Source organism: Astatotilapia calliptera, chromosome 18 (genome assembly GCF_900246225.1).
Source record: "Astatotilapia calliptera chromosome 18, fAstCal1.2, whole genome shotgun sequence".
In the NCBI taxonomy this organism is placed as follows: Eukaryota; Metazoa; Chordata; class Actinopteri; order Cichliformes; family Cichlidae; genus Astatotilapia; species Astatotilapia calliptera.
The window spans coordinates 35,049,702-35,061,885 of NC_039319.1; the positions used below are offsets into that span (position 1 = coordinate 35,049,702).

Here is a 12,184-nt window from a genome sequence, read left to right on the forward strand (position 1 = left end):
TCTCCAAGTCCCTTTTCCCCCGGAGTTAAGTTTGTTGCAGTAACAAAATTGCACTTCCTTTCTGTTTCAAAATAAAATACACTTGATTGTATTTACATAAATGTATGCTGTATCAGTATCAGAAAAAGACTCAAATATTTTGGACTGATTTTGAATTATTGATTGCAGTAGTCACTGTTGGTGTCACATGGTTGCCAAAGGCTAGATATGCTGTTTAGGGCATTTACACGTTAAAAAAAAGCAGATCTGCATTAGCTATATATGAAACAGTTCGAACACATGTCTGCCTGGAGGCTCGTATATAACGACACCTCTGTCAAAGGATGACCTGAGGATAGTACAAATTCCAGAAAGACCCCAGTCTAATTTTGGTAGGTAAGCCATATTAATTCATTAAAACTTGCTGTAACCCGCCGGTCTTCCGGTGTCATTCTGGCTGCCTGTTGGTAATTTATCGTTTGCGGACGGCTGTCTTGCGCCACCCGTGCCCCCACATCCACGCTCACGCAAAAACGCACATCCAAGCGAGTCACACACATACACACACATTCCACCGGTGACTCTGTAGTCATCGCTTTGCTTCCAGATACCGACGTGCTTTTGGATTTAGCAGCCGGTGCGTCCTTTCAGCGATGGTGTAAGGAGCTGCCAGAGGTAAGATGTGCTCTAATTGATAGATTCAGGTTGGAGCGCGTGACAGGATACAACAGTTTATCAATACATCCGCTACCTGTTTTGGAATGAGTCACACCGGTAACAGAACGATACCCGGTGATACCTTTAGACGCGCTTCGTAATGTGACAGCTGTCATTAACAGCCGTATGCTTCACATTTATTTTGCCCTGAGCTGCAGCGGCGTTAATGGAAGATCCAGCGGCAGCCCTGAGAACGTGCCAGGCTCGCGCGTGGGAATGTATGCTGCTGTCGCCTTTCAAATTGTCGGCTGATTTGAGGTGGTATTGCTCTGTTCTTAAGCTGTCAAATCCTTAACATATTTTGACGAAAATCTTCGATGTGTTCAGCAGAAATCGGTTAAATGTCTCCACGCAACGCGTCATCAATATCAGTGCAAGTCAAAGTTTGTGGATGTGATCGGCGCCGAGCCGCTAGCAAAGAAAATAGTGCTGACAAGAAGCCAGTGGAGCTAAAGAGAAGGTGTGTCGAAATTTGAAGGATTTCCCCAAAGAGATTGTGAATAATAAGCTAGGGTATTGCGGGGGGGCTGTGGGCTTCAAAAGACACATAACGAATGACTGGACATGTAATGTGGCTTTCGCTCCGTGCCAGTCAGACATAACTGATGAAGGAATACCTCGATGCTGTTGGACTGGATGTGCCTGTGCAGACCGCACTGGCACAGCTGGATGGAGGTTTTTGTGGAGAAAAGCAGTCAAGGTTACGTTGGCCGAAAATGAGCTTATCTCGACATTAAATGCAAAGGTTGATGAGATGTCAGACGTGCTGTATGTTGCAGTCTCATGCGGGGATGTACGCACTGTATCTTCCGCTCCAGTGAGGAGTTGTGAGCTCAGAGGAGCTATGTCAGTTGTCGCCTGTGGCTGAGGATGAGAGGACATGCAGATCCAGCATGTTTCTAATTCAAGAAGACCAACTGGTAGGCTAATGATAACAGTGTGGGCAGTGTGAGTGTCAGCTCTGAAAGGATTATTTTATCGTGATTATTCTCCCACACAATGTGGAAATCTCAGTTATGCAGTACAGTCATTTCTTACAGAAGTGACTTAGACAAAACATCAGACACAAAATTTAGTTTACCCTCTCTCTATTTATACATTCAGCATAAGAAGAAAGCGTTGATATTCCACACAATAACACATTGTAAATGCATAATTATCTGATAGGGAGGGTGGAAGCAGCATTTGCTATTCATTGGCATTATTAACAAGAATCCTGTGACAGTGTTTGTAATTGTGTAATGATTTCAGTTCAAGGCGTTTTTGCAAAACTCAACACAGTATGAGGATGTGCTCCAGCTTTATGCCATTGTACATTAAACGTTAGGGTTTTATAGCGTCCAAGTCCATTAGAAAGGTTGATTTTGCACCAGAATAAAAAGCATTTCTTTTAAACATAGAGTAGCTGCAGTGGTTAGCAGTGTTGCCTCACAGGAAGATGGTTCCTGGTTCAAATCTCCTGGGGGGGGGGGTTGCTTTTCAGGTATTCCAGCTTCCTCCCACAGTTAAAAGATGTGTGTGCTTGGACAATATTTTCTTTATCAACTTCATTAGTTTAATCACATCTTGAGCCTTTAAAAATAATAATATACAAAGTGAAGACTGCTCTTTTTTAAGTTAAAACACATGTAAATGCATATTTATTGGCTGTCCCCGATCTTGTTCTCTTGACCGGTTGTCAACATATTGAAGCTAAAGAAACTGAACTTTAACACTAAAAGATGCCCTCTGCTACCCTTCGTGATTAACTATTACTCTGAGAGCCAGATGTCACCAGCACCAAGACAAATACAAGCAAGTCCTGTTACTAAGCAGCCATGTTGAAATACATCTTTGCTCATATTTGGAAGCAACATCTGAATTAACTTTTATTTCAGTGGTCAAGGAGACATAAAAACTGCATATACAGAACATCCAGCAAAATATGATCGATGCTTTCGTTTTAGAATTCTAATCTCAATTCAGATTTCTTTGAGTGACATGCCACTCTGATAACATCTCTGCTGCTACCCAGGACCTGCTCCTCTAGCAGTGGCTTGGATACACTTGGCCCTGTAACAGACATAACGGTCCACAGCATTCAATGGACACACATGCAGAAGTTGCAGTAAGCTGCAGGACCTGCAGAGAGATATTTTATTTCAAGTAAACATGAAAATAATCAGGCAGACATTACGAACACATTTACATATAAATACATATTAGCCACCTAGCTTAATCATTTCTGGCATAGAAGGACCCTGAAATGTACGTCATACCTTCCTTGCACAATAGTAACTTCTTAGCTTTAAATAAATGATCTCCCCTGTTGGTACTGCAACTTCTGTGTGTGAGTACATTTCACGCTTTGGAGAGGCAAAGTGTGAAATGGACACAGTGGACTGGCGCGTCTGACATGACATGCTTTGCTGTGATATTGTGTTGAAACTGTACCAATGTTGAATAACGTGGAATGTCATGCAGGCCATCTACTAATCAGAAGTTTAGTGTTTGGATCCCAGTCTGCATGCCGACATGCAAACCCCCCCACATAGTAAGGAGGTCTGGCCCGGATGTGGTATCAAGCCGGCACTGCTGGCTGACTTCTGACATGATAAGACGTATGCCATCCAGATATGGGCTAGGCCTGGCATAGATGGCACTGTTTATGTGATGGCATGCCACATCTGGCTTGATTGTGCTTTGGTTTATGTGGCCCAGGCTCATAGAAAACAGGTCTGGCCCGGATCCAACATCAAGCTGGCACTTCTGATTGGCTGGTGTCATGGCAGGGTGTATGTCAACCAGATGTGGGCCAGGTCTGGCAATGATATTTATGTTCCTATTTTCCTATTTTAGGTAGAAGACCAAAATGCCATGTTGCAATACTATACTGCTATGGTAGCCAACGTTTCTAATGCAGGTTTGACAGGTTTGTGAGTGTACACTTTATCCAAAACCTAGTGAGGGTTTACTCATGTGTACCACTGGTTGGCTGTAGCTCAGGAGGTAGAGCAGGTCACCCACTGATCGGAAGGTTAGTGGTTTGATCCCTGGGTCCTCTAGTCTGCGTGAATGTGTGTGAATGTAGTTAGGAAGCACTCAGTTTAGAGAAAGTGTGTGAATGTGGCATGTTGAATAGAGCACTTGGAGTAATCTGGGAGACTAGAAAAGCGCTATATAAGAGTCAGTCAATTCACTGTCTGAACAGAGTTTTTTCACGTTACTTTTGCACTGTTTTGCATGTTCTGGCGCATGTTGTTATTACATGGCTTGATTAAGGTACACATTAGACTGACATCTGATGCCAGAGCTGAAACTGTTCTGGGCCAGCACAGGGCCAGCAGTGTGTCTGCAACTGGCCCGTGGGTGCACAAAACTTACATAGGCCCACATACCGCAAAGAATGACGGCCCTTTGGTGGCCCACATTTGGTTTGCCAGATGTGGCCCACACATGGACCAGCACAGGACCACCAGTGTGCCTGCAACTGGCCTTGTGCTGGCCCATGTGTGGGCCACATCTGGCAAACCAAATGTGGGCCACCAAAGGGCCGTCATTCTTTGCGATATGTGGGCCATGTGTAAGCACATTGTGTGGGCCAGATCCAGGCCATACCAATTTTGCTATGTGGGCCAGGTTTATCTCTGACGTGTCTGCTAGAGTATGAATTTGTATGAATGTGTTTAAATTGGTGAATGAGGCATACGAAGCATGTGTGCTCAGGTAGAGTAGAAAAGTGCTTTACAAGAACCAGTCCATTTACCATTTAATTTGATATTAAAGATATTTCTCTATATAAAATGGCAAGATAACTTGAGCAACCTATCATGTAGATTTACTGTCAAAATCTAACATACTTCACACAAATTCACATTTAAGCTTTACATTTCCAGTTTATCGGCAGGTCTTGCTTTAAAAATAACCTCTCATCTTCCTCTCCTGTCTTCTCTTACTCATTTTTTTCTCCATCTCTAAGAGTGAAGTTATCACACATGGCAAAACCCCCCTCAAAAAACAGAAAACCAAAAAACAAATGACTCAAATGATTCTTTTAAGTGCCATGATCACAGTTGAAATCTGCATGCATGACTGCATGACAGTCATGCAAGCCAACGGGGCCTTGTGCTGACTTAAGTGCCTCCATGATCGAAACTCAGGCTACATCTATGGGGTGGCTGTAACTCAGGAGGTAGAGCAGGTCATCTACTGATTGGAAGGTTGGGTGGTTCCCAGTATTCAAGTAGCCAAGTGTCCTTGGGCAAGATACTAACTCCATTGGAGTATGAATGTGTGTGAATATTAGCTTAAGAGAACAAAGTGCTTGGGTGAATGCAGCATGTATAGAGTGCTCCAGGAGAGTAGAAAAGCGCTATAAGAATCAGTCCATTGGCAGCTAGAGCTCGAACAATAAAGGAATTCTAAGACTGTTATCTATGCACAATATTTTGTGATTAAAAATTATATAAATTGGTCTAAATCTTTTCAGACAAATGGAAAACAAGCAAAGTGTGTTTTCAGGTAGTATGATTTAAACATTGTTTACTGTTAAAGGTCAAGGAATACCTGTTGCCAACAGGGCTGTTGAAGAATGCCTTCTGGTGCACATCATTAATCTCAAAACATCACACAGAAACAAAATTGTGTGATGAGTAGTTTGAAAGAAAAACCCCATATTCATTTGTGTTTTGGAGATGAACTAAAACTTTTGTTTTTGGACAGGGATGGTGACAGAAAATCTTTTTCCAGTTCCCGCTAACCTAACTCACTCAGCTGTGTTTGTGGATGCAGTCAACAAATCACAGTGACACATTACATTGCAGTGTCCTTAAGCTCTTACTGCTGCGTATTAAGAGCTTAAAAATAGCTAAAATTAACAGTCTTTCTTGTGTTGATCACCTGCGAGCATTGTGCATTGACCAGTCACACAAATGCAAGACAAGTTGCTGTGGGGAGAAATCAAATACATACTGCTGTCATAAACTATAATATGCTAGCTGAGATTGACGCTGTATTCTCTTAATCTATCCTTGCTCTGGACACATGATCTGTTTTGTAAAGAATGATTTACAGTGTGGATTCTTACTAATGCAGGTTTGATTTGGGTCTGGTGAACTCAAAGCTCACGGTCAGAATCTGTTACACAGGGTAAAGTGGAAGAAGCACAGCCTTGAAATTCTTTTTCTTATATAGTCATCATCCTTTTTTCCCCTCTTGCACTCTCTGCGCCTCTCTCTTTCCCACTAATGCACAAATGGACGTAAATGTCAGAATCATTTGGTCTAACCATGTTTTTGGTCATCATTTCAAAGTCCTAGCCTGTTCCCATGTTATTTGGTATGTCTCTCATATTTATCCTTGCAGTCAATGCAGCACTCATTCGACACAATGTGTTAGAGGCAGTAAAGTGTGTAGTAATGCAGAACTTTTTCTGAGCATTATCAAGCTTCTCTGTTTTTTCCAAGTACTTCCTGTGACTCACGTTCAGATTCATTTCTCTTTTCTGTGACTCAGATGAAGTTTGGATGTTCAGTGGCCAGTTTAATAAGTAAAAGAAAAGAAATGTGATACAACACTGTAGCAAAGCTGACAAAGAGTTAGAGATCAGTTGAGACTGCTCAAAGAAGTTTCACACTCAAAAATGACCCCATGTTATTTGACTGTTATTTAAAGCCTATAGTGTATATAGTTCTGTGTTACATCTTTAGTCTTAGTTCAGTTCATTACCACAAAATCTTCTCTTCATTTTGGAATTCAATTCAATTCAATTCAATTCAATTCAATTCAATTCAATTTTATTTATATAGCGCCAAATCACAACAAAAGTCGCCTCAAGGCGATTCATAGATACAGAGAAAAACCCAACAATCATATGACCCCCTATGAGCAAGCACTTTGGCGACAGTGGGAAGGAAAAACTCCCTTTTAACAGGAAGAAACCTCCGGCAGAACCAGGCTCAGGGAGGGGCGGGGCCATCTGCTGCGACCGGTTGGGGTGAGAGAAGGAAGACAGGCTAAACACATGCTGTGGAAGAGAGACAGAGGTTAATAACAGATATGATTCAATGCAGAGAGGTCTATTAACACATAGTAAGTGAGAAAGGTGACTGGAAAGGAAAAACTCAATGCATCATGGGAATCCCCCGGCAGCCTACGTCTATTGCAGCATAACTAAGGGAGGATTCAGGGTCACCTGGTCCAGCCCTAACTATATGCTTTAGCAAAAAGGAAAGTTTGAAGCCTAATCTTGAAAGTAGAGATAGTGTCTGTCTCCTGAATCCAAACTGGAAGCTGGTTCCACAGAAGAGGGGCCTGAAAACTGAAGGCTCTGCCTCCCATTCTACTTTTAAATACTCTAGGAACAACAAGTAGGCCTGCAGTGTGAGAGCGAAGTGCTCTAATAGGGTGATATGGTACTACAAGGTCATTAAGATAAGATGGGGCCTGATTATTTAAGACTTTGTATGTGAGGAGCAGGATTTTGAATTCAATTCTGGATTTAACAGGAAGCCAATGAAGGGAAGACAAAACAGGAGAAATCTGCTCTCTCTTTCTAGTCCCTGTCAGGACTCTTGCTGCAGCATTTTGGATTAGCTGAAGGCTTTTCAGGGAGTTTTTTGGACATCCTGATAATAATGAATTACAGTAGTCCAGCCTGGAAGTAATAAATGCATGAACTAGTTTTTCAGCGTCACTCTGAGACAGGATATTTCTAACTTTAGAGATGTTGCACAAATGGAAGAAAGCAGTCTTACATATTTGTTTAATATGTGCGTTGAAGGACATCTCCTGGTCAAAAATGACTCCAAGGTTCCTCACAGTGTTACTGGAGGCCAAGGTAATGCCATCCAGAGTAAGAATCTGGTTAGATACCATATTTCTAAGATTTTCAGGGCGGAGTACAATAACCTCAGTTTGATCTGAATTAAGAAGCAGAAAGTTAGCGGCCATCCAGGTCTTTATGTCTTTAAGACATTCCTGCAGTTTAACTCATTGGTGTGTGTTATCTGGCTTCATGGACAGATAGAGCTGGGTGTCATCTGCATAGCAGTGAAAATGTATGCTATGTCTTCTAATGATACTGCCTAAGGGAAGCATGTATAATGTAAACAGAATTGGTCCTAGCACTGAACCCTGTGGAACTCCATAATTAACCTCAGTGTGTGAAGAGGACTCTCCATTTACATGCACAAACTGGAGTCTATTAGATAGATATGATACAAACCACTGGAGTGCAGTACCTGTAATACCTACAGCATGTTCTAATCGCTCTAATAGGATATTATGGTCGACAGTATCGAATGCTGCACTAAGGTCTAGCAGGACAAGCACAGAGATGAGTCCACTGTCAGAGGCCATAAGAAGATCATTTGTAACCTTCACTAAAGCTGTTTCTGTGCTGTGATGAGCTCTGAAACCTGACTGAAACTCTTCAAATAAACCTCTGCAGATGATCTGTTAGCTGTTTGACAACTACTCTTTCAAGGATGTTTGATATAAAGGAAGGTTGGAGATTGGCCTATAATTAGCTAAGACTGCTGGGTCTAGAGATGCTTTTTGAGTAAAGGTTTAACTACAGCCAGCTTGAAGGCCTGTGGTACATAGCCGATCATTAGAGATAGGTTGATCATATTTAAGATCGAAGCATTAATTAATGGCAGGACTTCTTTGAGCAGTTTTGTAGGAATGGGGTCTAAAAGACACGTTGATGGTTTGGAGGAAGTAATTATTGAAGTTAACTCAGAAAGATCAATTAGAGAAAAAGAGTCTAACTTAACATCAATGGTACTAAGAGTAGCTGTAGATAATATTACATCTGTGGGATGATTATTGGTAATTTATTCTCTAATGATAAAAATTTTATTTGTGAAGAAGTTCATGAAGTCATTACTAGTTAATGTTAAAGGGATGGTTGGCTCAAAAGAGCTCTGACTTTTTGTCAGCCTGGCTACAGTGCTGAAGAGAAACCTGGGGTTGTTCTTATTTTCTTCAATCAGTGAATTTAGGGCCAATAGAACTCGTTTCCATTAAAGTATATCACACCTCGTCCTCTAGGGTCAAAATTGGCCCCATGTGGTTTAATTGTTATTTAGAGAATAGAAAGGTGATACTTCACCCAATTCTGTTACACTTCCAATTACAGCTTGTTCAGACACATTAACACAATTTCTTTATGCCATCTGAAATTTGCCAATAAGACCTCATTCACATGACCTTTTTTGAGTAAAAATAAATAAAATCATCAAGTATTCTTATTATAGTTAACAATCAGAGTGACTTGTTTTGATAGATCATCACAGACTGATATAAGTAGATGTTGAGATAGGATGCTGGTTTTAAACCACTTCAATTTTTTTTAACGGCTGCACATTATCACACCTGTTGTCCTCCTGGGTTAAAAATGACCCCGTCTGGTTTCGCTTTGTATAAGGCATAAAGTATTATCACCCACCTCTGTGTTTCAATTTTTTGTTCAACTTTATTCCAGCTTGTTACCTGACTTATGAGATGTATGCATTGCATTTTTGGCACATTTTTGATGTTTTGAGATCACTCTGGCGAGGGCAGAATTTGCACCCTCTGCTTTTGGGTGATGAGCCAGGAGGGGCAGCTAGGCAAGGAAGGACTGGTTCTCCATAACCAGTCTGGCTGCTGCTGGTGTACGGGGAATAGCCTGTCAAGTCAAACTTTATTATAACAAATCACAGTGCAAATACAGTAGTTCAAATTCTGAGATCACTATAGAAGGAAGAGCAAAAGAAATGTAGCTTAATTGCTAACCTCCGTCGCTTGATGTGAGGTATCACCAGTTGTTGCCCAAGCTCCTCCATGAACAGTCTCCTTTGTATACCTGAATGTTATACAGAGGATTGTTGCAAATTATGCAACAATCCTCAGAACGGTGAAGAGCCAGTCCATTGTTCTGCGACCGGAACAAAAAAAATTTTTTTTCCCCTGTACATCCCAAAAGGTTGATTCTGTTCATCTGGACGAAGCGTTTTCAGTGGGAAAAACCTTTCGTCAATCATCCAGGTGACTTCTTCAGTCTCAGCTGACTGCAGGTTTCCCCAATCTTATAAACAGGACATTTGCATAATGACTGAAACCAGCCCACTGAATGAACAATGGGCTGGGAGGTCAGTTCCTGGATCATTAATATGCAAACTGTCATGGCCACTGATCAATGGCCATGAGTAGGGATGGGTATTGATAAGATTTTAACGATTCGATTCCTTATCGATTCTCTTATCGATTCTTTTTAAAAAAAAAGGAGAACACTAAAGTAGATTAGCTTAGAACTGTGTTTTATATCTTCTCTTTGAACAAGATAGAAATTTAGGAGTAACATGGCCTTACAAACCCAACAGTGAGATCTTAAGAGATCCAGCCTACGGCTCTTCAATGGGGTGTCACAGGGTCCCCAGGAAAAAAAAATGTATATGTAAAATAATAAAATAAATATTCTCCTGTAGCAATAACAAAGTTTAACATCAATTATTCTGTAGCAATTACACAAGAATATCCAGTAATGTCCTGCCTACAATTAAACACATTCACTTACCAAAGTGAAATCGGGGGCATCTGCTGTGGCAAATGGGTGCAAGCCTTTGACCACAAACTTAGACACTGCTGGGTGACATTCGTCTATCCTGGCCTGAAAGGAGACGCTACTGGTAGACTGCAGCGAGAACTGCCAGCATCTGAGCCAGCCAGACTCTGTCTCTCTCATCATGGTTATCTAAATGCAACGCACAGTAATAGCAGGTTTTGTAATAAGGTAAATCGCGCTAACATAATATGCAATGCTAATTGATTAGTTACCTGCAGTATTAACGGGAGAGGACGTGGAAACGCTACCGCTGCTGCTGGGTTGAGCTTCGCTAGTCCGGAGCGGATCAAAAACACGACATTCGTTGAAAGCAATCGCGTGGTTTTTTGAGCAAATGCTTTTGCATATTCGTAGTGTTTCCTCCCTTTGATGAAATCTCTACTTTGCAAGTATTGCAAGTTGCCCTGTTGTCATCCTTTCTCATAAAGTGTAACCAAACTTTTGAGCGTTTGTGCCGCTCAGGCGCCGTGTTTCCTACTGGGTAAAAGACGCTACTCAACGTGATGACGTCATTCGGGGCGACTGGAATCAATAAGGGAATCGTTTTTAAAAGTGGCAAACGATTCCAAGGAATTGAAACAGTGGGAACCGGTTCTCAACAAGAACCGGTTTTCGATACCCATCCCTATCCATGAGTACCATTTACAGAGAGTTGGGGAATGGCTGCAATCACAGCATTGTAAGATGGCGAAAGATGTACCCTTAGGCCCCCTCCTCGATTCAGAGATGGTCTTTCCCTTTTCACGTAAATGGCCTCCTTGACTCCGCCCTCAAACCAGCGTTCCTCCCTGTCTATCATTGAAAGAGTGTCCACTGGCCTGTAGGTGTGAATAGACTGTAGAGTCCTGGCCTGACGAGGTGGCTCTTCTGTGTTATGCCATCCTCTTCGCCAGAGGTTGTTTGGTTTCCACGATGTATAAATCATGGCAGTCCTCCTGGCACGTAACAGCGTACAGTATATTACTCTGTTTGTGTCGGGGGACCCGATCCTTGGGTGGACCAGTTTTTTGGCGCAGCGTGTTTTGGGGTTTGAAAGCCACAGAGATGCGATGTTTAGAAAAAATGTGTCTCAACTGTTCGGATACTCCTGACATATACGGGATCACTACAGGTTTTCGCTTAGGTGGCGGTTGTCCTTCTCTCCTGGATCGGCTGGACCTTTCTTTAGGCGCCTTCCCAGCTTTGACAAAAGTCCAGCTGGGATAACCACATTTACTCAGGGCCTTCTTGGTGTTCTTCTGCCTCCCTGGCCGCTGTGTCTGTGGGGATGGTGTTCGCTCTGTGTTGTAGTGTCCTAATGACACCCAGTTTATGCTCCAGTGGATGATGAGAGTCAAACCTTAAATACTGATCCGTATGCGTAGGTTTACAGTACACGTCAGCTTTTTGCATATTTGCACAGCCCATTGTTCATTCAGTGGTGCTAGTTTCAGTCATTGTGCAAATGCCCTGTTTATAAGGTTGCAAACCTGCAGTCAGCTGAGACTGAAGAAGTCACTGGATGAGTGACGAAAGGTTCCTCCCAGTGATGAACAGAATCAACCTGGGTTTTACTCACCTGGATGATCGAACATGCATCAAGACTTCCTCCTTTACAGTTTCCACGTACAATGGTTAAAATGGCTTTATTGTAACCATCGAGTATAGGTTGCCATGGAAATATTAAGCTATCTGCATGTAATTCACTGTGAGTTTTTTTTTTTTCTCACACGGTGCGAATTCATAATAAATCCTCCCCCGCACCCGAAAAACTTTCTACCCGGCACACTGCGGCAAGCATGCTTGTTTAAATGCGACCAAATATGGCAACAGCCTGAAATTCCTGCTGTGAAATTATTCCACCAGATGAAAAGTCATCCATTGCAAAATGAAGAATGTTTTAAACTCTGCATGTCGGTG

The 12,184-nt window shown here is 42.0% G+C and overlaps 1 protein-coding gene across 6 annotated transcripts in view; it reads left to right on the top strand.

Moving 5' to 3' along the window:
• The first annotated feature begins 426 nt into the window (after positions 1 to 426).
• LOC113011304 (disks large-associated protein 1-like) overlaps positions 427 to 12,184 on the top strand; it is a 154,862-nt gene continuing 143,104 nt past the window's right edge. For 5 of the 6 annotated variants that reach the window (XM_026150785.1, XM_026150783.1, XM_026150789.1 and 2 more), the window contains exon 1: positions 427 to 654. The gene's annotated coding sequence lies outside the window, so the exon portion shown is untranslated. The other variant, XM_026150786.1, reaches the window with a different exon arrangement.